Below are 27,107 nucleotides of genomic sequence, written 5' to 3' on the forward strand. Positions count from 1 at the left end.
GACTCTGATACAAACCGTAAGAAATTATACCAATAACCATGCACATGAAAGATTAAAACACAATATATAAATACAATCGCATAACCTTGAATCATTAATTAACTCAATCTATTTTAACTTGCTTAAATTCGTTTATCTAAAAGTTGGGCTGAAATTGAGCTAAATACATAATTCAAATTGACCCAGGAAAAGTCTTGAAAGAACAATATTAAAATATTTTTTTATTTAATATGTTATATATAGCTATAATTAAAAAAAATTATTAATTTTGTGTGACGATAATTGAACAAATTATAAGAAAATAATTAAAGAGAATAACTCTGGTAAGAGTAGGGTCGGCGGGCTATGACTCATAGTCTGTCATTTACCTACCCCATTTACTTAACTCAATCAATTTTGACCTGCCTAAATTTAATCCAAACTCATTTAATATCTTACTATCAACTCAGCCCAACCTACTCATTCGACATCCTAATATCAACTATGCATGCAATCGATAAGTAGGAATAGCCATTAGATGTTGAGCTCTAGCCATAACTAAACCAAATTTCTCAGTCATGTCTAAATCGTTTGGCATCATACCATTTGGTAACTCCCAGTCAAAATAATGAATCAATTGCGCTAGCACTAAGCGAACGATTGTGAGCCCTAATTGTAATCAGAGGCAGCCTCTTCTCCCAGAGCCAAATGGTAAAAGTTGAAAATCACGTCCACAAAGATCGATGTTACTACCAACAAACCTTTCTGGCATGAACTTTTCGGGTACGGACCAAACTTCTGGATCTCTTCCAATTGCCCAAGTATTTACTAAAATTCTTGAACCTTTAGGTATATCAAAGCCATCGATTATGCAATCTCCAATGGATTCATGATGAATTAGTAGTGGTGCAATAGGGTGAAGCCTAAAGCCTTCTTTTATGACCATGTCTAAGTACTCTAATTTTTCCAAGTCGGACTCTTCCACCATTCTATTTTTTCCAACTACTTGTTCCAATTCGTTTTGTAATTTCTTCATTACTTTTGGCTGCCTTAAAAGTTTAGAAAAAATCCAGTCAATTGCAGCTAATGAGGTGTCCATTGAAGCTATTAGTAGATCCTGCATAGAGAACTCTTTTTCAGTTGCTAAATTAATAACATTCACGTACATGTTACTCTATGTTAAGTACATTATCAATTACTTTTACCTAGTAAATTTAAGAATTGCAAAACGAATCTTGTATCAGAAAAAGTTGTTCAATCTGGAATATATTAAGAAGAATAAAATTTTAACATATTTTTAAATAGAGTTTAAGCTATATACATCATCATTATAATGATCTATTCACACTATCAAATCACTCCAAAGGATGTCTACATGTAAGCCTCCTGAAAATGTAAGATTCGTAATCTTGAAAATAAAGGATTACTTGCTATAAAAGGTAAATGTGGCTTGATGTTGTAAAAATTTCTTATACTGACGATGTATATAACTTAAAACTTGAGTTTAATTTAAATTATATAAACCTTCAGCGTAAAAGAATTAGAGATGGAATAAGCTCATTTTGTGGACCAAATTCAAACGCCTAATTCTAGAATTAAGAGACAGAAAAATGACAAACTTTGGTTTAATGTTTTTATACATAGGCATGCATGGTGTCCTCCTAGATTTTTATTTTGGAAGCTTAGTTGTGTATACCAAGTTGTTCTCACACTAGGATCAAATATTAGTATGAGATATTACACGGATAAGGGTACGCTACTAGTCATTTTTGGTTTGAAGCAAACGTTCTCCTCAAAGTTAGGGATGCCTAACTTACTTGTACAGAGGTTAGGCATTATTAGACAGTTAACGTCCAAGTCAAGTAGTCCGAATCCTAGTCCGAATATAACTCCTAATCCTACAGCAATTAGTTAACTGTTTGTAGTCTTACGTTGTATATAGGAGTCCTAGACTTTGACGAAGCTATTTTTCCATCTGCCCAGCCATCAATAGTAGGTCCTCATCCCTCAACAATTTCAGCACCTCGACCTTGGGCGTCTTCCCTAGTCTCTCTACCTCCGTTTTTGCCTACTTCCTCTTTGGTCCCATCTCACCAACCTATAACTTTGCCTAATGTGTCAATGGGTTCCCAATCTGATTCCCAGCACCTCCTCAACGCACTCATTGTTAGCATAATGGACAGATTGTAGAATATCTACATTAAGATATTCTCGATATGGTGAATATGAATAGATACTATGAATATATGAAATATTATTAAGGATATTCTACATTTAGTGTAGAATATTATGTAACATTAGTGGAAGAATATTTTGTAGGATTTACATTTAGTGTAGGATATTTTACTTTTGAAAGAACCACAAATGAAAGACACTATGAATCAAAATAATGAGAAGAAGGCTCTGATACCATGTCAAGAACAGAGAAAACAAAAGAGAAATTAAAGAATGACTATCTCAATTACTTGATTCCCTTACATCAGAAACATGACTTCACATCACTTTGAGTCTTTCAGTGTTCGTTTCACTGGAAAAAATTATTCAGCTTGGGAATTTCAGTTTCAACTTTTTGTCACGGGAAAAGAATTATGGGGCCATATAGATGGAAGTGATCCTGCTCCTACTGATCTTACAAAGTTAGGTCAGTGGAAGGTCAAGGATGCTCGGGTGATGACATGGATTTTAGGGTCAATTGACCCTCTTATTGTTCTTAATCTCAGGCCATACAAGACTGCAAAGGCCATGTGGGATTAGTTACAAAAGGTTTACAATCAAGACAATAGCGCTAGAAGATTTCAGCTAGAGCATGAAATTGCTAATTACTCTCGCGAGGTCTCTCTATTCAGGATTATTATTCTGGATTTCAGAATTTATGGGCTGAATTTACTGATATTGTTTATGCTAAAATACCTACTGAATCTATCTCTATAATTCAAGCAGTTCATGAGCAAAGCAAGCGAGACCAATTTTTGATGAAATTGCGATACGATTTTGAGAGTGCTCGCTCTAACTTGATGAATCGTGACCCGTCTCCCTATTTGGATGTTTGTTTTAGGGAACTACTTCGTCTCCCTCTTTGGATGTTTGTTTTAGGGAACTACTTCGTGAAGAGCAGCGTCTTGTCACACAAAATGCTTTCAAGCAAGCAAATGATGTCACTGTTACATTTCTTTGCTCAAGGAAAAGGACAGGGCAGGGATATGACTAGAACTCAATGCTATAGCTGCAAGCAATATGGTCATATTGCTAGCAATTGTGGCAGGAAGTTTTGTAGCTACTGTAACAACATGAACATATTATCAAAGAGTGTCCCACATGCCCTCAAAATCGTAGGGTCAATGCTTTTGAAGCTGAGGTAAATGGTTTCACAACTGACAACTCATCTTCTGCAGGACAAATTCTTACTCCTGAAATGGTCCAACAAATGATCGTGTCAGCCTTTTCGGCTTTGGGATTACTAACTTTTGGCTTGTTGATTCTGGTGCTTCCAATCATATGACCAACTCAACAAGTATACTAAAAAATGTTCGTAAGTATCACGGTCCATCACAGATTCAGGTTGCCAATGGTATTAATTTACCCAGTACCAAGGTTGGGGACATTACTCCAACTTTCAAGAATGTTTTTGTGCCACCAAAACTCTCAACTAGTCTTCTTTCAGTAGACAATTGGTAGAAAATAATTGTGATGTGAATTTTTCTCGTAATGGTTGTCTTGTGCAGGATCAGGTATCGGGGACGGTAATCGCGAAGGGGCCTAAAGTTGGAAGATTATTTCCTATACATTTTTCCATTCCTCTTGTTCTATCTTTTGCTTGTACTTCTACTGCTAGTAAGATTGAGGTTTGGCATAAGCGTCTAGGACATCCAAATTCTATTGTGTTATCTCATTTATCGAATTAAGTTTATTGGGAAATAAAAATCAATTTTCAGCTGCTTCTTTTGATTGTTCAACTTGTAAATTAGGCAAAAGTAAAACTCTTCCTTTTCCTAATTTTGGTAGTCGTGCTACAAAATGTTTTCATGTCATTCATAGTGATGTTTGGGGCATTTCACCAATTACTTCTCATGCTCATTTCAAATACTTTGTGACATTTATAGATGATTATAGTCGGTTTACATGGGTATATTTTCTCCGTTTCAAATCTGAGGTATTTTTCATATTCAAGACATTTTTGGCTTATATTGAGAATCAATTTTCTACATGCATCAAAATATTAAGATCTAATTCTGGTGGAGAATATATGTCTCATGAATTCAATAATTTCTTACTTGAGAAAGGAATTGTCTCACTCCGCTCTTGCCATATACGCCACAACAAAATGGGGTTCTTTGAGCGTAAAAATCGTCATCTCTTAGATGTCACTCGTACTTTATTGATTGAGCCCTCTGTCCCATCCAAATACTGGGTGGAAGCTTTGTCTATTGCTGTCTATTTAATTAATAGGTTGCCATCTAAAGTGTTAAATCTTGAGTCTCCATATTATCGCCTTTATCATCATAATCCTAGCTATCATAATTTTCATACATTTGATTGTGTTTGTTTTGTACATCTGCCTCCTTCTCAACGCAATAAACTTTCTGCTCAGTCTACTAAATGTGCTTTTATGGGTTATAGTACTTCTCAAAAAGGGTTTATTTGCTATGATCCAAGTTCTAACAAATTTCGTATTTCTAGAAATGTTGTTTTCTTTGAGAATCAGTATTTCCTTCCTACTCATGTTGAGTCATCTTCTGTTTCTCCTATTCTTCCTACTTTTGAGTATTTGTCATCTTCTTCTAAGCGGTTCAAACCTCAATTTGTGTATGAACAACGTCGGCCAGCTTTACCCCCTCCCGATACTGATCCGCCACCTGAGACTGCTCCATAACTAGAATCTGAGATTTCTTCAAGGCCTACTTCTCTTGAGCCTACTCGGCAATCTACTAGACTGCGAAGTACTCCTAATTGGTATAGTTTTTCCTCTACTTTATCCACCATTTCTGTTCCAACTTATTACTCACAAGCTTCCAAGCATGAATGTTGGCAGAAAGCAATGGAGGAAGAACTTTTGGCTCTTAAAGAAAATGACACATGGGACATTGTTTCATGTCTTTCAAATGTCCTTGCCAATTGGATGTAAATGGGTTTATTCAATTAAACTTCATTCTGATGGAACTCTTGATAGGTACAAAGCTCTCTTAGTTGTCCTTGGTAACAAACAAGAGTATGGTGTGGATTATGAGAAGACTTTTGCACCAGTAGCAAAAATGACTACGGTGCGAACTATTATTGCCATTGCTGCATCACAGAACTGGCCTCTTCATCAAATGGACGAAAAAAAATGCTTTTCTTCATGGTGATCTGAAAGAAGATATTTATATGAAACCTCCACTTGGTTTGTTTTCATCACCCACATCAGATATTTGCAAGTTGAAGCGATCTTTGTATGGATTAAAACAAGCTCCCGTGAGCTTGGTTTGACAAGTTTCGATCTACTTTGCTTCAATTCTCTTTTGAACAAAGTAAATATGACTCATCTTTGTTTCTTCGAAAAACATCTACAGGTTGTGTTCTTCTTTTGGTATATGTAAATGACATCATTATCACGAACCGATTCTTCATTAATCACTAGCCTCAAAGAAGACTTAAGGATTCTTTTCATATGAAAGATCTTGGTACTCTAACATATCTCTTGGGGTTGGAAGTTCATTATAATTCTTTAGGTGTTTTCTTAAGCCAGCACAAATATACTCAGGATTTGATTGCTTTGGCTGGTCTTCAAGAATCACCCTCTGTTGATACTCCATTGGAATTGAATGTAAAGTATCGTCGTGATGAAGGAGATCTTATTCCTGATCTAACTTTGTTTCGACAATTAGTTGGAAGCCTAAATTATCTTACTATTACTAGGCTTGATATCTCTTTTATAGTTCAACAAGTCAGTCAATTTATGCAGACTCCCCGTCATCTACATTTAGTGGTTGTTCGTCACATCATTCGATATCTCTCAGGAACATCTCCTCGTGGATTATTTTTTCCTAGTGGCTCTCCTATTCAGCTTAAATCGTTTAGTGATTCTAATTAGGCTGGATGCTCTGATACTCGCCGCTCTGTCACGGGATGGTGCATGTTTCTCGGAGATTGTTTGATATCTTTGAAGAGCAAGAAGCAAGATCGCGTTTCAAAATCTTCAACGGAGGCTGAATATCGAGCAATGTCTACTACTTGTTCCGAGATTATTTGGCTTCGTGGTTTACTTGCAAAAATAGGATTTCCTCAATCTAGTCCTACTCCTCTCCATGCTGACAACACAAGTGCCATTTAGATTGCAACCAATCCAGTTTATCATGAAAGAACCAAGCATATTGAAGTGGACTGTCATTTTATCAGAGAAGTTGTAGATAGAAGAGTTATTACTCTTCCACATGTATCCAAGGATCTTCGGATAGCGATGTGTTTACAAAATCAATGGCACGACAACGTCATCGGTTTCTTGTAGGCAAATTGATGCTTGTTGATCCAGAAGCATCAATTTGAGGGGGGATGTTAGCATAATGGACAGATTGTAGAATATCTACATTAAGAGATTCTCGATATGGTGAATATGAAGAGATACTATGAATATATGAAATATTATTAAGGATATTCTACATTTAGTGTAGAATATTATGTAACATTAGTGGGAGAATATTTTGTAGGATTTACATTTGGTGTAGGATATTTTACTTCCTTTCCTTTCTTATTTCTCTTGTATTTAAGTACCAATGTATTCTGATGTAAGGGAATCAAGTATTTGAGATAGTCATTCTTCAATTTCTCTTTTGTTTTCTCTGTTCTTGACACTCATCACATGGTCCTTCGTCACATCGCCGCATCTCATTTATCCACTGTTGACTCTTTATCCCTCAATGCTCTACCGTCGCCACCGAACCTTCCAAGTTTACGAGGCCAATAAGCATAAAGTTTGGCGAAATGCCATGGCCTCTGAGATGGATGCTCTTCTCCGCACTGGAACGTGGTCCTTGGTTCTATATAAACCTTCCATGAATGTACTGGGCAGCAATTGGGTTTTCAAAATTAAGAGAAACTCGTCTGGTCACATTGAGCATTACAAAGCTCGTTTAGTCGCCAAAGGGTTCCACCAGCTTGAAGGTCACGATTACTTTGAAACATTTAGCCCTGTGGTTAAGACCGCTACTGTTCATGTCGTTCTCATAATTGCAATCTCTAAAGGGTGGCCCTTGCGACAACTCGATGTCCAAAATGCCTTTCTCCATGGCCAACTTCACGAGCCTGTTTTTATGGCTCAACCTACTGGTTTCGCTCACCCCTCATATCCCAATCATGTTTGTCATTTGCCAAGTCGCTCTATGGTCTCAAACAGGATCCTCGAGCTTGGTATATGAGGCTTCATCAATTTCTTGTAGCTATTGGTTTTCGCCCTCCAAAACTGATAGGTCTCTTTTTGTGTATCTTTTGCCAACAATGTACTTGCCTACTTGCTCGTTTATGTTGATGACATTATACTTACTGGAAGCCAACCTCACTTCCTTGACTCTATCATCTCGAAGCTGGGCGCGGAATTTTCCATTCGTGACTTGGGTCCTCTAAGTTTCTTTTTGGGTGTTGAAGTGAGAAGATCTAACAACGGGTTATCCCTCTCACAGCAGCAATATGTTCACACCTTCTTTGTCCAGATCAAATATGTTGAATTGCAAACCTGTTCGCACACCTATGGCTCCAAATACCAAGTTGTATGCTGGAGATAGCTCTCAGTTTGATGATCCGACCTTGTACCATAATATTGTCGGAGCTTTACAATATGTAACGCTCACTAGATCGGATCTTGCATTTGCCGTCAATAAGGTGTGTCAGTTCATGCACTCTCCAACTCAAAACCATTGGGTCGCTGTTAAACACATACTTCGATATCTCAAGCACACTGTCAATAGTCATATCTTCATTCCCAGATTAGCTAACACGTCTCCAAGCTTTATTTCGATTCCCCGGGGCGGGGTCCTTGGATGATCGCAAGTCCACAGGTGGTTACACTATTTATTTCGGGAGCGCACTGGTTTCTTGGTCCTCTAAAAATCAACGTACCGTTGCTCGCTCCTCTACTGAGTCTGAATATAAAGCCTTTGCTGATGCTGCTGCTGAGCTTACTTGGCTTCAATCCCTGTTGTTTGAACTTGGCATTTCAGTCTGCAGCCCTCCTGTTCTTTGGTGTTAGGAGCTGCGTATCTTTCCATCAATCCCATATTTCATGCTCGCACTAAGCATGTGGAGATCGACTTTCATTTCGTCCGAGACAAAGTGGCGCGGAAGGACCTTTCTGTTCAATTTCTCTCAACGAAAAATCAACTTGCTGATGTTCTCACCAAGCCCCTAGCTACTGCCAGATTTGAATTTCTAAGCTCCAAACTAAATGTTGTTTCCCCACCTTCAACTTGCAAGGGGAGTATTAGACAGTTAACGTCCAAGTCAAGTAGTCTGAATCCTAGTCGGAATATAACTCCTAATCCTACAGCAATTAGTTAGCTGTTTGTAGTCTTACGTTGTATGTAGGAGTCCTAGACTTGGTTGTCTCTATTTTGTATATATTCCCTCACGTATCAATGTAACACTGTGCAAGAAATAATATACTTCAAGTTCTGGCAAATACCGATCTTTGTGTTCTATTAGGCATTATATTCTCCTTCTCCATTATTGGCTTTTAATATACAAGCAGGGGTCATAGTCTAAACCCCTTCTGTGATGGTGATATTAATTACTATTAAAAAATATATGGATGGTGTATGTAAAATCATCCAAGGATATTTAGGAGTAACTCATGACATAAAATGGTAGGATTTGTGATCTTGACTTGCTACAATAAATAAAGATGAACTGCGAGTGGAATCTTTTTACTCTTCGATGAATATAAGTTAAACTTAATTAAAAATATACCTAGATGGAGTAAAAGAATTATTACACTATCAAGTCATTCAAAAATATTTACATGTAGCCCTACATAAAAAGTGAAATTTGTGATTTTGAAAATACGGTAAGTTACCTACTATGAGCCTGTTTGGATGGGCTTATGCCTATAAGCTGTTTGCAGCTTATAAGCTAAAAAAAATAAGTTGGGGTAGTCTAACTTATCTGCTTTAGATAAGCTAAGTCAAATGGGCCCAATTATTTTTTTGAGCTTATTTTAAGCACAAAATGACTTTAAGCCGACCAAACACTCAAAAAAGCTGAAAACAGCTTATAAGCAACTTATAAGCCAATCCAAACGGGCTCTATAACTAATAAAGATGACTTTCTAGTGAAATTCTTTTTACACATCAAAAAATATTAGTTAAACTTAACTAAGGCCCCGTTTGGACATGGTGGTTTCAAACCGTGTTTGGACATGCAATTTGAATATTTTAAGTTGTATTTTCTCTTATAGACATAAAAACCCCACACATTGTGAAAGCTATTAAAACATTCTCAATTCTTATACAATCTTACCAAATGAGCAAGTCATAGTTCATAACAAAATTAGTGCACTACTAGAAGGCCTTTCTAAAAAATACAACATCAATTAATCAAACTTTAGCTCAATAAAAACGAAAATTTAACATGAATAGTGAAAAAAAAAAATGTAACTACTCAATTTTTTAATATAATCCTCCCACATAAATTAAAGGTTGGTAGACATAAATAAAGATTGGCTTCCTAACACCTAATGGAAGTTAATGAGATTGGTAAATGATTGATGGGGGTAATTGTTAAAAATATCTACCAACTTATGGGATTTTTCAACTTTTTTTTTTTCAGTATTTTTCCTTTTTTTTTTCTTGATTTTTTTTTTTTTACAAAATATAAACTTATGGGTTAAATTTTATATTTAAAAAAGTTGAAATCAAACTCATGACGATCTTTAATTTCCCCAAATCATGACTTTTTGGATGATTTGGGATTTGAAACCATGTAAAAATGAAATATCGCATCATATGTCCAAACGCGTCGGTAGATTTTTGAAGGTCATGTGTTTCAAACCATGGTTTGAAAACGTATGGCCAAATGCCTACTAAAATTAACTTGCAACTCTATTCATGTTATGATGAACAAAACATTGTACCTTTTTGGAAATGACTTTTTGATAAGCTTTTGAAACTACGAGTGAAAAACGATGTCCAAACGCCGGTTTGGGGTCATGGTTTCAAACCATGGTTTAATGCCTACTAAAATTAACTTGCAACTCTATTCATGTTATGATGATCAAACTTGAATCTTTGACATGGTGATGATCAAACTTGAATCCAGCTTCGCCGGATTGCATGATATTTATCATAGTATCAACAATATCCTTGGTGTGCTCCTCCTCCTTAGAATCTTGAACATGTTCATCAATAACTTTCTCCAAAAATTCACCAAATATCTTTGCCAATTTCTTCATACGAGGAACAACTCTCTGCAAATCAAACACATCAAGAAAGGGGAAAAATTCACCAATGTTTGGTGTTGCTGTTATAACCAAAACCTCTTGAATCACATCTTTAAAACCCCTTTCATCAAATTCATCATCCATGTTTTTTTTCCCAAATACCATTAAACATGCCATGTTGGCACTTAGTGTAGAAAGTTTAGCACTAATATCAACATTCACACCATTCGAAGCTGACCGATTGATAAAAGTTACAAAATTTGCAACTTCTTGTTTTCTCATGCATTGAAATGAATTGATCTTGCGAGTACTAAGCAATTCTAAAGTGCACAATTTTCGCATATTTCGCCAATAAGGTCCATATTTTCCGAATACCAAATTTCTTTGATCGTACGAGATATATTGAGAAGTTCTATTATTTGGTCGAGTCGCAAAAACGAGATCATGGTTCTTCAAGAATTGTTCAGCAGCATGAGGAGATGAAGCAACAATTACAAGAACTAGACTAAATCTCATGCTCATAATGGGACCATATTTTTTGGCTATTTTATGAAGATCTTGGTGGACACATTTGCCAATCATATGGAGATCCCATAATTTTTCTTTGTTTACCACATTTCACATCATGATTCGCTCTATTTGCCATGTCATAGTGTGTGAAAGTCACGCACTTTATTTTTTTGGGGGATTCTGCATGAAGTGTTTAATAGATACACTTTGAGTATATATTAAGTGTCCAATAGGTAACACTTGTAGTTGAGGTGTCTATATGGAAAATCTTGGCAAGTTTAGGGGGCCACATATGTGTTTGGCCATAAATTTTTCACGTGACTCCAATCCTCAATGCAAATTTATGTGCTTATAAAGGTTATTAATTATTATTCCATATAAAAATATTCCTTAAGCCAGCTTGGTTTAAGCCTTAAAAAATAATCTTAGGGGGTAATTGGATTGCTAGTTAGGAAGGGAGTTATCTATGTATTAGGGCCCGTTTGGTTTAGCTTAAAAAAAGTAGCATATAAGCTGAAAACAGCTTATAAGGCAAAAAAAAAATAAGTTGGGCTACCCCAACTTATTTTTTTTTTGGCTTATTTTAAGCACAAAATGTCTTATGTTTGACAACCAAACACTCAAAAAGGGTTGCTTAAATAAATTTTTATAAGCCGTTTTCAGCAACTTATAAGCCAATCCAAACGGGCTCTAAAACTAACATATACTACTATGTTTGTAAGCTTTTTATCTGCTTTGTATATAATTCACCACACCAATTAGGGTTGTTCAAAATCTAACCGTTACCGATAATCCAACCGCAAAATTGGCTTATTTGTATTGCGTTATCGGATGAACAGTTGGTGACGGATTAACAATTTATAGTCAACGGTTTATCGCGTGGGGGCGGATTACTCAATTTCCTTATTCTATTTACATTCTTACCCCTAAGTATATAGTATCTATTGTGTACCCTAAAGCTAAAGTCCCATTCAGATTCAATATTCTATTAGTGTATGCCACGCCCACGGGTACTTGGATCCCAAAAAAAAAAACAGGTTGGTGAAATCCTCTACTTTTAACTGATTCTGGTGATCCAGTTCGTTTCGATTTGTCATCATGAAAATTCAGGACAATGCAAATGAGTCTATTTTGCTATGTTGTCTAAAGCTTTCCGAGTGAAATTCTATCCAAGTTACTTGTTCCCAGTTAGTTTATATGTTATTTTATTCTTCACCTATAATTCTTAATTTGTACCAAATTTGTGGCATCCAATATTTCTGTATTTTTTAACTCATACACCGCTCAATAACCGCCCGATAATTACTAATCCGAAACTGAACCAATCGATATCTTGTCGGTTGGCTAGCGTATTAGTACTTTTCAAAGCTGATAACCGATAAGCCGAATTGTTAAGCGTAGTTATCCGTCTGATCCGCCCGATAAACACCCCTAACACCAATGGTATTTTGTTATCAATTTACAGTTTCACATAAATCAAATAGGCCTAAGTTATGAGTCAACTTATGTATTATTTTATGTGTGATAGAAAATACAATCAACAATTAGGGAATTAGAGATTACTACTAATACATGAGTAAAAATATTCAAATAACAAATTGACCCCCTACCGCTCCACACTTAAAGGATTTTCTTTTCTAAAGAAACTATCAGGTTCATTTATATGCAACGTTATGGATAATTATAAGCAAACATTTTATTTTAAAAATTATATAACGTATATTAATTTCTAATACAACAAGCCAGATATTCAAAGGAATAATTCAGCATTGTATTCTTTACATTACTAATCCCTGCAATATTACTTATTCCTACGTAAGTAAATCATATACTATAATTAATTCACATGACTAATTTTTATATAACTGATACTTGCATAACTCAAATCATTACCCGAATGACCAAAAAGTTTGCTATGAGGGAAAAAAAAAAGACAAAAAGAAAAAGAAATGAGAAAAGATGTACGATGGAAGAAACTAATGGTGAGAAACTAATGGTGAAAGGGAGAGAAAAGATAAAAGAATAATGAAAGATAAAAAGAAACAATTCTCTCCTCCCTCAGGTGCCTATATAATTAGAGGCGAAGTCACAATCTAAATGAATTTTTGTAAATACAACTACTCTTTTCTAGATCACGTATATATGTATTACAAAAAATTTAACAAGTGTTTATAAATTTATATATTAACAAAATTACGTTAAAAATTTATAAATTTCAATTCTAAATCTGTCTTTATTAAATAAAATAGCTACCCGTTACAAAATTTGTACTGTTTTGATAAACCTGACAATTTTATTGAACCATGGTAAATAGTGTTTAAATTATCATTTATGTGATTGTTTTTTAATTTCTATTTCTTTTTTCAGCTTCCTCGATTTTTTTAGCCTTCTAAGTATTCAATATTTTCTCGAGTTTCCTCTATTTGATCTTTATCAAAGCCAATAACATATGTCGTGCCCCTCCCTCAAATCGTCAACGAGACTAGTATGTGTGGTCAAGTTTCTAAAATCAGCTTATTTTGAAAGTAATTTTCATAAAAGCACTTTTGGCGAAAAGCAGTTTGTGTTTGGCCAATTAATTTAAAAATGACTTTTGAGCAGCAGTTAGTATTTGGCCAAACTTTTAAAAAGTGCTTCTAAATGTATTTTTCTCAAAAATGCTTTTGGGCAAAAACCGTTTTTTTTTTTTTTTTTTTTTTTTTTTTTTTTTTTTTTTTTTTTTTTGCTTTTGAAAAAACACGCTCACACTTCGAAGACTTATTTTATCAAAAGCTTGGCCAAACACCTTTTCAAAATAAGCACTTATCAGAAAGAATAAACATTTTTGGTGGAAAATAAACTTGGTCAAATAGGCTACAAGGCCTCATTTGTTGCACTTAATGAATGCCGTAACTTTAATCATTTAAATTTCAGTCATTAAATTAGTTTGTTTTTTAGGTTTGAATCTTAATCATTCAGAACTTAACCATTATGTGAATGACTAAGATTTGTAACAAAATTTAAATATCAATAAGATGTCCACTTAAGGATTCAATAAAGATGGAAGTTCAACAATTTCATCCATTACTGCCGTATATCACCCACCATTATCAATTATAGTTGCCGCCGCACCGCCACTATTATCAACTACCACCATCCACTACCTACAACTACCATCCTTATCCACAAACACCAGGTTACGAAACACTACAATCAGTCGTCACCACTATTAGCCACCATTTAAAATCATCACCGCCAATTATCTAACCACAACAACCACCATACTGACAATCACCACCATCAGTCACTACTATATATTTTCAACCACCATCATTAGTTGTCATTATCATCCGCCACAAGACCACAACTATCAGCCTCCACCACTAACTTCCGCCCTCAACCATTACTATCAACCACCACTAGCTACTACACATAACATCACCATTAGCCAACATCATGTCAATCAACACCTACAACCACCACCACTAGCCATCCGCACGACCAACCGTCAAAGGTTTTTTTAAAAATATTTTTGTTAAGAACTAGATTAATTTAATATTTTATTAAATTTTAAATAAAAATAAAATTTTACAACATTTTAATATTCAGATTTGTATTCAAATTCAGATATCTAGATCTTACATTTTAGTATTCAAATGTTTATTCATTCAGATGTCTTAATCTTGATAAAAACAAATACGGCCGTGCCAAATTTGTCTGCTTATGTGTCATTTAGTTTTTAGCAGCCCATAAATTCATGGAGAAAAACGTGAAAGTCAGGGGCGGATCTAGGATTTGAAGGTGGCGAGTGCCTTAATTTTCTTCAATGTACATCTTGTTAGGAACGTATATTTGGGTCGGGTCCATCTCTTTTGAGTTTATTCGGGTCAACTTAATAGGTTTCTTTTTATTTACAAATATGAAAATTACATCTCAAAAATCAAGAAACGAACATAATTAGCATCTTAAACAAGGAATCACACTCATTAACACCCATTGATAACAGAAGTAAAATCAACATTTCCAACAAGGGACTTGCATCTCTTATGTATATTAAAAAATGAATTTGCACAAGTAAAATAACATCTTCAATAAGGGAATTACACCAATCAAAATAATAAAAACAATAGAAAAACTCTTCAATAGGTAAATACACCCCATAAGTAAATGTAAAATTAGATAAACTACAAGTTCTCAAAAATAAATCATAAATTTCATATTTTTTCTAAGCAGTGCTTACGAAATTTCTCTCACAATTTAAGTAGTAAAGTTATTTAAATTGAATTTAACAATTATTTAATAGTATAAATTTTTATAATACACTCCCTCCGTCCATTTTTGTTTGTCCATTATACTAAAAATATATGTCCACTTTTACTTGTAAGTTATATAGTTTGAAAAACCAAGACATAATTTACCATTTTATACCTATTTTACGCTTATTATTAAGTACTCCAATAAATTTCTCATTTTATTTATTGCTTATTAAAAGTGTCTCAAGTCAAATATAGACAAGTAAACATGGATGGAGGGAGTAATAACCAAAAGAAATTATTAAAAAAAAAAATGAATTTTGATCTCAATCCAAAATTCTTATTGAGACCCAAGTTTTTCGATTTAAATACTCATAGATTTGAAATTAAGATAAATGCTTAATTTAAGGGGATTTTGAAATTTCTATTTGTGTGTTCTTGCTAGAGATTACAGCTAAAATAATAGAAAAGATGAAAGGCAATATAAATAATAAAAAGATAAATAGAAAATTAGGAGAGCCGAAAAGGGAATTACTGGTACAAAGAAAGTAAAAAGGACAAAGAAAAACGGGAATCGAAAAATGTTCAAGATAGATCCAAACTTGTGTCTACCAGCCGTGGCACCTTTATCTAATTTACGACTGGGGGTGACAGGATTAAATATTTAACCTAATTTAAAAAAATTACAACATAAGTATATAAAAAATTTATTAATCTAGGACAAGCCATGCCAAAAATTTATTAATCTAGGGCAAGCCATGCCACCCCACCCTAAAGGGGTCCGCCCCTGGTGAAAGTCACGGTTTATTTAGTTTTTAGCAGCGATGAAGTTCATGGAGAAAAAGGTGAAAGTGATGGTTCATTTAGTTTTTTATTTTTTATTCAGGAGTTTTGCATTGGAGTAATAATTTTTTATAGAGAGCATTTTGTTCTCTTATTCTCTTAATAAACCTATTTAACATGAATATGGATCTATCGAATCAATAGACTACTCATGTCAAATGATTAAATCATAAAAAATAAAAAAAATAAAAAAAATGAACCGAGAAAGAACGAGAATGAATTGTAGGACTAAGTTAGGTAGGTCGGCTACGTTCCTATTCTCCATTTTTTCAAATATGGTAGTACTTAATTAAATGAGGATCTTACAGAAACCACTACAATTTGATAGATATTTTTTTTTTTTCAAATATGCTTCTTAAATAATGCCAGCATTATCCACCAACTATTATCATCTAGGTCGTTTGGTAAAATTTAATCAATAAGTTAATGTTACATTCATGATAAATAACTCTAATTTCTAACATTTCGAACATTGTGATGTACATAAAGGGGTAACAAAATGGTATTCTTTCTTTTGAAGGGACTCCAATCCTCAATGCAATTTTATGTGCTTATAGTTTTCTTATCATTACTTGTTGTTGCTTACTCTCTCCGTCCCAATTTATATGGCACAGTTAAAATTTCGAGAGTCAATTAAGTTCTTTTTTATCGAGAGGTTTTTATATGTTTTTTAAATATTTCAAGTTGTTAACTATTGTGATTTATAGTACTTTTTACATAGTTTTCAAATAGGTAAATTTTATTTCAAAAAACTTAAAGCTTCTATGTCCGAGATCACGATTAAAGTTTAGAAGTTTGAATTTCGGAATTCCAACTGTAGCGCATAAATTGGGACAAAAGGAGTATTTGTTATTGTTTGCCTATATTCATTGTCCCTTGCGAATATAAAACGTATATTATTCGTTGTCTCTCGGCCTAAACATACATCTATCGGCCTAATATTGCCTACCCGTCCAAATTATTTGCCTAATGGTTTCATGAATGTTGATTGTACTAGCTCATCTAGAGGGTCAATAATTATTATCCTTGGGCCTGTCCGAATTCAAATCTCGGCCCAAATCCTTTAATGCCCAAATTATCTTTCTTTTGCGCGGATTGTCCTTCATTTGGGGTGGTACTTAATTTTTGTCCTTCAAATTGGTGGTCTTTAAGTTTTGTCCTTCTCTTAACACCCCGAGGTTGTGGGTTCGAACCCCAGCTCAGTAAAAAAAAAAATCGCAAGGCAAAATTTTTGCAAATCTATCCATGCAAATTGGCGTGGAACTGCAATTTAAGCCTAAGGCGAAATTTGCGTAGGCACGGGCGGGGCATTTTCGCCCGTACAATCTGTGTATACCTTGGTATATTTGAGTATAATATGGAATAATTTGGCAATTTGCAGGATTGTCCTTCGCTAGGGGTGGTCTTTAATTTTTACCCTTCAAAATGGTGGTCTTTAAATTTTACCCCTCAGGCAGAAATTCTGCCTTAACACAGAATTTGCATGGGCAGAAATTCTGCCCGTGCCCATGCAAATTCTGCCTTAATATGCATGGCGAGTTAATCCCGCACCTAATATTTATTACATTAGTAATTTGGCTAATAACAAATCTGATTATCACTAACATAGTTTGATTTAGGCGTGTCAAAGTGGTGGGTTGGGCTGAATTTGATATGGTCGAAGTGGGTTGGATTAATAAAAGAGCGGTTCATTAAATGGAAAATTTACTTGTTATAGCTATGTCTAAGACCTATTTATTAATATTAACTATCTTTTTTCTATTTATTATTAGTAGCTTAATTATTTATCAAATTATCATCTATAACTTGTTTTTATAAATGCACTGTATTTTCCTAAAAATAAGGTACCTCTCTCCCACTTACTCACAATCTTTTTTCTTTTTTCAAATATTTTTCTCTCACATCTTAAATTCTCTCTATCCGATTTTTACTCTCATTATTCTTCACCATAATTAGCACGATTTCTCTCACATCTTAGCATGATTTTTACTCCCATTACAAGTAACAAATTTTGGTAAATTTTAGTGTTTTTGTTTATGTTGTATTTCTCTTCACGACTACAATGTATTTTTTAAAAAGATTTGAATTTATTCATCTTTTTTGGTGGAAATACAATGGTATTTTTTATATTTTCGCTGGTATTTTTTGTATAGAGTGTATTTTCCTATATTCACTTGTATTTAAAAATACATGTATTAAACTATAAGGAAATACAGACGAAATATTTAGTCCACAAAAATAGGAAAAAAATACATGTATTTAACTATGAAGAAATACAACCGAAATATTTAGCTCAAAAAAATAGGAAAAAAAAATACATGTATTAAACTATAAGGAAATACAGCCCAAATATTTAGCCCCAAAAAATAGGAAAAAAATACATGTATTTAACTATGAAAGAGAAACTTGATGAGTTATGGAGGATATGGTAAATACGTGATTTGTGGGGTGTATCCATTATTAGAAAATTCCATAATTAATGGGGCACTAAAAAATCATCCAAAAAATAAGGAAGGTCAGAAAATACATGTATTTTTACAAACGAAATACAACAGTAAAAATCTAAAAATTAGCTACATATTGTAAATATGAAAAAGTAGCTATAATATGTAAGAAAATCTCAAAACATGGTGTTTTAAGAAAATCTCAAAATATGGTGTTTTATGTAAGTTTCCCTCATTAAATAACCAAAAGTTACTCTAGCTCAAATGAGTTGAGCTAAAATGGACTAAAAAGTGCATCATAACCCGACTCGCATAATTCTTACTAAGTTTTCATTTCTTTGTTTCTTCTTTTATTTTTGAAGTACCTAATAAAATATTATTTTCTTTATTATGCCTATACATATCATATCAAACAACAAAAAACTTTTTGAAAATATATTGACAAGGTTTCTCACGGGTCAATTTGGGCTACATATTAGTCCAATTTTGCTTTGGTCGAGTCAAAATGGGCTAAATTTAAATGAGTTGGATGAATCATGTTTTCGTGAGCTAATTTATAAGGGAAATTTGCACGATTGCCCTTATTCGGGGGTGGTCTTTAATTTTGCCCCTCAAATTGATGGTCTTTAATTTTTGCCTTTCACTTAAAAATTCATGGGATCCCGGTTCAAACCCCCGCTCAGTCAAAAATTAAAAAAAAAATTACAAGGCAAAGTTTGCAACCTTATAATGCAGAGTTCGCCTTAAGGTAGCAAACTCTACCTTAAGGCAGAGTCTGTCTTCAGGCATGGCAAACTCTACCTTAAGAATCCAAAACTCTGCCTTGCGAAGTTATTTTTAATTTTTGATTGAGCGGGGGTTCGAATCAGAAATTCATAAATTTTAAGCGAAGGATAAAAATTAAAGACCAATAATTTGAGAGACAAAAATTAAAGACCAGTGCCTTTGAAGGGAATCCGTGCAAAAAAAAATTGATTTTTATCACACCTAGTTAATGGGTCAAACTTAAATGGATTGGGTGGCTCCTGTTTTCTTGAGCTAAAATTACCACCCCCAGTTGGATTAGTCTCACGTAAGAAACTCTTGTGTTCTTACTTAAGTCTGCACTGGGCCATTGGGGGTGGCCCAAGTCTGCACTAAAGGAACATTTAATAATGGGAGAAAAACATATATATATACATAGATAGAGGGTGTACGTGTATTTACAAAATATAACGATACTTTTAAATTTGCAAAGCCTAACATTAGAAAACTTACAAAACCTATAAAAAGTACCAAATACAGTAAAAAAAAAATAAAAATTAACATGCAATAAAGCATAACCCATAAATCACGTAACCGTAAGTCATAACATGCCAAAATGACTTACAGTTGCTGAATATGAGTATTTAGTTAACACTATATCACACCAAACTTCTTGTTCCATTAAGCAACTGTAAGTCATAACATGCCAAAATGAGTATCCTAATTATGGATATCTTTGGTAACATATTCACACCCCAAACAACTTTGACTATTTAATCAGCAATTTGAGATTTTTCAAATAGAGCTATTTCTCAAAATTACATCTTATATGACAACCGTTTCAAAATTTGGAAGTCAAAACCACAAAATCATGTCTTTTCTCAACATTAAGCATAAAATAATAAACCCAAAAAAAAAAAAATGAAACATACCATATTCTATACAAAATTCATACCCAAATTATACAAATATTCATACCCAAAATAATAAACCCAAAAATAAAAATGAAACATACCATTTTCTATACAAAATTCATACACAAAATAGTGAGAACAAAAAATAAAAATAAAAATACTAAAATATACCTAAATTATACAATATTCACACCCAAAATAATAAATCCAAAAATAAAAATAAAACATACCATTTTCATACACTTTTTATTCATACCCAAAATGATATTCATACCCAAAATAATAAACCCAAAAATAAAAATGAAACATACCATTTTCTATACAAAATTCATACCAATCATTTTGACCATAAAACACCAATTGAAAAATAAATACTTGTTTGTCATGAATATGAAAAAGTTTGTTATTAAGAAAAAATATGAAATTTGGGTTTAAGTAATGGCGTATTTGAACTGCTACAGAGGAGAAGTCAGAGAGATTGAAAAGATGAGGGGAATAGAGAGAGAAAAACTCTTTTTGATAATGATGAGGGGAAGAGAGAGAGAAAAATCTTTTTTGATAAAGATTTTGAAAGTAGAAACTGAATCGTACTATACTAATCTTTAAAAAAAAAAAATCGTACTATGCTAAGCCAAAAATTAAAATCCAGATTATGTTCCTAAAAAAGTGCCCAAAATCATGGAAAGACGCATTAATCCCAAATCTGGTATGTTTAGTAATTAAATTGTCATATTTTGTAAATAAGGAAAAGTATCCTTATGTTTCGTAATTTATAGTCTTAAGTAGTATTATTAGGTCATTTTCCCTTTAATAATTACACTTCTTCGACCATTAGGCATTATCCTATCTTCTTCTTTTCAGATTCACCTTTTTTTTTTTTTTCAAATCCGCAATCAATGTGTTTCTAGATTAATATTTGTGTATAATCATATGATAATGTATAATTAGTTTATACACTGATTGTATATTAATGATACATCGATTATACAAATTACACATTAAATTTTAAGATATATAATCACTGATTAATATTGTATAATCATTTTATACTCTATGTATAGTGTTTATACACCAATTATATATCATTTATACATGTATTACAACTATTTTGATTTTCAAAATAATGAATTTAGTAAAAAGAAAAATACACTTTCCAGCAAGTTATTTTCTTTTTTCATTTGAGTGAATCACAATTATGTTTTAATTTCATTTTGATAGATCAAATCTGGGTTACCAAGAAATTGAAAGAAGCATGCTTTTTATCCGGCTAAAAAAGTTTAAGGTTATTAGACTAAGAGATTAGGGCTAGGCACAGAAGGAAACATTAATTGGGGGTTATTTGTGTTTTTTCCCCTTTTTTGTACGGATTTCCCTTCAAATGGAGTGGTCTTTAATTTTTGGCCCTCCCTCCTATCTCAAGTTTCAAAAGAGGAGAAGAAACAAATAATTGGTTGGGAGTTTGGATTCAAACTTAACGGCGAAAGAAGAATGGTAATGGAAGTGGTGTTTGGAAGAGAGGTAATCACTGGTTGAAAAACATTGATTCAACTGCTAGCTTTTGGTTGAGAATTTTGGAATTGATTGGTTATTTGATATTAATTCAATCTATTGATTTGGTTACTAAGAACTTGAAGAAACAATAATTGGAACGCCATTAAAACTAGCTTGAAGTTTGGGTTCAAATTTGCTTTTTCCTATTCCTTTTTTACTTTCTTTGAATTCCTTAACTAGTTTAATATAGTATTAATTCATATTAGTATTATCTAGTTATTTGAGTCCGTATTTTTTAAGTTTTCCAAAACTCGCAAGTGTATATAGTGGGAAGTTATGCCTCGAAGCAAAAGCAGTTTAATGTTTATACATATAAGAAAAAGTAAATCGTCATCAAGTTAAGTTCGCCTTATCGGGCAAAACTTGCAAGTGTATATATGGGAAGTTATGCTTAGAGGCAAAAGTAGTGTGATTCTTATGTATATAAAAAAGGTGAAAACCCTCCTAAAAAAGTGACCGAAAATATTCTGAGGTTCTGGGTTCGAACCCCGGCTCAGTAAAAAAAAAAAAAAAATTGCGAGGCAAGATTTCGGGAAAGTTAGGCCTTACAAGGCCTAACTTAGTTATGTTGTAGTTCCAAGTTAGGCCTTGTAAGGCATAAATTCTGTAATTATAAGTTATGCTTAAGGCAAAAGTTATGCTGGACAAGGGGTAAAGTTATGCCTTAAGGCATAACTTCTATATAGAAACTATACTTCAAGGCATAACTTCTATATAGAAAATATGCCTAAAGGCATAACTTGCCTTACATGTTTTTTTATTTTAACTCTGCTAAGATTCTACAAAAGTTAGGCCTTAAGGCCTAACTTTTACCCGAATAGACCTAATTTGCTACGAAATTTCTGCCTTGCGAAATTTTATTTTTATACTCTTGCAAAATTTGCAAGTATATATAATGGGAAGTTATTCATCGAGGCAAAAGTGGTTTAATTTTTGTATATATAAAAAAGTAAAAGGTCATCAATTTGCGTTTGCCTTATCGGGCAAACTTGCAAGTGTATTACATGGGAAGTTATGCCTAGAGGCAAAAGTAGTTTAATTCTTATATATATAAAAACAGTAAAACGTCATCAAGTTAAGTTTGCCTTATCAGGGAAAACTTGCAAGTGCATATAATGGGAAGTTATGCCTAGAGGCAAAGTAGTGTGATTCTTATATATGTCAAAAAAAGTGAAACCCTACCTAAAAAGTGGCCGAAAATATTCCGAGAATCTGAGTTCGAACCCTGACACAGTTTAAAAAAAAAAAAAAATCGCGAGGCAAGATTTCGCAAAAGTTAGACCTTATAAGGCCTAACTTAGTTCTGCTGTACTTCCAAGTTAGGCTTTATAAGGCATAAATTCTATAGCTTTAAGTTATGCCGGACAAGGGACTTTAAGGCATAACTTCTATATAGAAAATATGCCTTAAGACATAGCTTGTCTTACATATTTATTTTTTAACTCTGTTTAGATTCTACAGAAGTTATGCCTTAAGGCCTAACTTTTGTCCGAATAAGCCTAATTTGTTACGAAATTCTGCTTTACGAAATTTTATTTTATACTCTGGCAAAAATTGAAAGTACATATAATGGGAAGTTATGCCTCGAGCCAAAAGTGGTTTAATTTTTATATATATACAAAAGTAAAACTTCAGCAAGTCAAGGTTACCTTATCGGGCAAAACTTGCAAGTGTATATAATGGGAAGTTATACCTAGAGGCAAAAGTAGTTTGATTTTTATGTATAAAAAAAAGTAAAAATTCATCAAGTTAAGTTTGCCTTATCGGGCAAAACTTGCAAGTGTATACAATGGGAAGTTATGCCTAGAGACAAAAGTAGTGTAAATTATATATATATATATATATATATATATAATTTGAAAGTATATATAATGGGAAGTTATTCCTCGAGACAAAAGTGGTTTAATTTTTATACATATAAAAAAGTAAATGTCAGCAAGTTGAGTTTTCCTTATCGGCCAAAACTTGAAAGTGTATATAATGGGAAGTTATACCTAGAGGCAAAAGTAGTTTAATTTTTATGTATAAAAAAAAAAAAGTAAAATTCATCAAGTTAAGTTTGCCTTATCGGGCAAAACTTGCAATTGTATACAATGGGAAGTTATGCCTAGAGGCAAAAGTAGTTAATAATGTCATCAATTTAAGTTTGCCTTACTGGGCAAAACTTGCAAGTGTATATAATGGGAAGTTATGCCTAGAGGCAAAAGTAGTGTAATTCTTATATATATAAAAACAGTAAAATGTCATCAAGTTAAGTTTGCCTTATCGAGCAAAACTTGCAAGTGTATATAATGGGAAGTTATGCCTAGAGGCAAAAGTAATGTGATTCTTATATATATATATATATATATAAAGTGAAATCCCGCCTAAAAAATTGCCCGAAAATACTCCGAGGTTCTGAGTTCGAATCCAGACTTAGTAAAAAAAAAAAAAAAAAAATCACGAAGCAAGATTTCGTGAATATGTTGTAGTTCCAAGTTAGGCCTTATAAGGCATAAATTCTATGGTTTTAAGTTATGCCGGCCTTTTATATAGAAACTAGTATAGCGTACGTGCGTTGCACGTAGGGGTGGGCGTTCGGTTTTTCGGTTCGGTTTTTTCAAAGTTCGGTTCGGTTTTTTGAAAGTGGACACCGAACACCGCACCGAATTAGTTCGGTTCAGTTCGGTTTTTTGAAGTTCGGTTCGGTTTCGATTTTTCTAATTCGGTTTTTTTTTAGCAATTACACATCTCTCCATTTATTTCCATTTTTCCTTCTTGATTGCTTCGAGTTACAGAGGTTTACGCTAGACTAAATGTTTGAAGGTTTGATGACTTTAGAATCCAACCATAGTGATCATCCATCCACACATACAAGATAATATCTTCTATATACAAAATATAATGTATTATACAACGTATAATAAAATCATACGAGGTATATAAAATTTTATATAGTGTATAATCAAATTATGTGAGTTATATCTATTTTATTATAATAGATGAAACAAATTATATGAATAATATTCTATGTATAACATTTTTATCTATATATAATAAAAATCAACACTCAAATTATTATTATACTTGTGTTCAATATCTGTAGTGTTAAATGGCGAGATTTTATTTTTTATGGAACAATGAAAGAAGTTGAGAATAAGGAGGAAGTAGAAAAGGTAAGAAAAAACGCGGAAAAAAATCTTACGGAATAAGGAGGAAGTATGAAATTGTATAAAAGCAGTTATACTATGAACAACAAATAGGTATTGGAGTTATTCACGTCTGAAGGTTTCCTTATATATAGCAATTTGATTTACTATAAAACACTTAACCTGCCATGTAATGTTATTAAACATTTAGTTGCTAAGAGTATGTAAATATTATAATATTATTGTCTACTTATGTTTTTTTCCCAAAAAAAAATTGTGTTCATGTAGTAAATCTTCAAAAAAAAAAAAAAAAAATTCGGTTTAACCGAAAAACCGGTGAACCGGAACCGAACACCTAACCGAACGTCGAAATTGTAATTAAAAAAAACCGAAACCGAACCGAAATACCGAAAAAACCGAAACCGAAAAACCGAATTAATTCGGTTCGGTCCGATTTTTCGGTTTTCGGTGTTTATGCCCACCCCTAATTGCACATGTGTATAGCATCACTTAACTAAAACCATATACAAGGAAATTAACAGTTAACATTAAAATCTATACAACATTTGTCTAATGATAAAAATACAATGTTATACTCCCTCCGTTTCAATTTATGTGACACTTTTCGCTTTTCAAAAGTCAATTTAACTAAATTTTGAAGCTAAATTGGATTAGATTAATTCGATATTTTAACATGAAAATTTATATATTTGAAAACTACATGAAAAGTACTATAAATTGTAGCTTTTCTAATATCAATTTGGTGAAAAAATACATCGTAAAATGATGGTCAAAGTTCATACAGTTTGAATCTTGGGAAGCGAAAAGTGCCACATAAATTTGATTGATTTCAAATTCCTAAATATTAAGTTATTATTAATTAAATTTATTAACATATTTATATCTATTTAGAGACACGTCGTTAAACCTAATTGTCAATAGAACTATAAACGTATAGCGAATCCTAATTGGTATAAAGAATCCCCGCTTTACAAACTCCCACACGATATTAAGAGAGATATTAATTATTTATGCTGCTATCTTAAACACATTTTTTTTAGTCAAAACACCTAAAATATGGAACATTTACACAACACCTTTTCAACGACATCTTCTCAAGAACTTCTAGAGATGTTGTACACAAATCCATATCAACTACCAATCTTCAAAAACTTTTAACCAAACCAATACTACATCTTTAGAAATATTATTAATACACTATTAATTAATTTCAAACTCATTTTTGGTATCACTTTCAAAGGTTGTTTTTTCCTTGCTGCAATTCCCATATTCTCCTCCATGTTAATAGATTTAGGAGAAACATTTCGAAGAAGCTGAAAGTCGTTAGAGCGTGTAAGTTTAGTTCTAACATAGAAAATGATAGGTAATTATTAATTAGACCACATTTTAATAGGTTTAGGTATTTTTATATTGTCTTATAAATTTGGTCTAAAAGCGTCTTAACTTCTCGTTGTTGGTTGAAATCCTCTCTAACGCTTGGTTGGATCCTGAACGACTCTCCCAGCATCTGGTGCAGAGAACTATGAAAAAATAAGGAAGAAACTATTTAAGTAAAAATCTTGCTCGATTCTGAATTTCTAAATATTAATGATTTTTACTTAATTCAAATAAGGAAAGATTTAATATTCAAAATTCTGTTGATCTCAAAGTCCTTAATATTTAGGGTTATAATTAAAGAGGAACATGATAACTCACATCCCCGGCACTCTAACAATTAAGGACCCAAATTAAATCTTAGAACAAAATTTCGCCATTTTATCAGAAGTCAAAATTATGTTGGTATTGACACACGAAAATACACTCTAATAAAAGAAAAACGGACTACATATATGAGCATAATAATATAACACAACTACTTCTAACAAATTAACAATAACAAAAAGGATTATGATCCTACATATTAGGGTTATAATTAAAGAGGAACATGATAACTCACCTCCTTGACACCCTAACAATTAAGGAGCAAAATTAAATGCACTTAATAGCATAAGTCAAAATTATGTTGGTAGGGTAAATACACCCCAGACCCCACATGGTGGGACTATACTGGGCTTGTTGTTGTTGTTGTTGTTGTTGTTGTAGGGTAAATACACTCTAAAGAATAAGGTAATTACAAGAAAAACGAACTACATTATATATGAGCATAATAATATAACACAATTACTTGTAACAAATTATTAACAATAACAAAAAGGAGTATGGTAGGGTAGAAGATGACAACCTGAAATTTATGTCGAAAGAAAACTCAAATCAATAGTTTTGCCACTAAATCGATATTTTACGTAATCAACTAATCTACATCGCCATTATTTGATCGAGGCCAACCTCCATCTGTAGAAGGC

The 27,107-nt window shown here is 32.9% G+C and overlaps 1 pseudogene; it reads right to left on the minus strand.

Annotated features, from left to right (window-relative positions):
- Positions 1–434: 434 nt before the first annotated feature.
- LOC132060139 (cytochrome P450 71AU50-like) overlaps positions 435–27,107 on the minus strand; it is a 34,649-nt pseudogene continuing 7,976 nt past the window's right edge.

This window comes from Lycium ferocissimum, chromosome 6 (assembly GCF_029784015.1).
Source record: "Lycium ferocissimum isolate CSIRO_LF1 chromosome 6, AGI_CSIRO_Lferr_CH_V1, whole genome shotgun sequence".
Classification (NCBI taxonomy): domain Eukaryota; kingdom Viridiplantae; phylum Streptophyta; class Magnoliopsida; order Solanales; family Solanaceae; genus Lycium; species Lycium ferocissimum.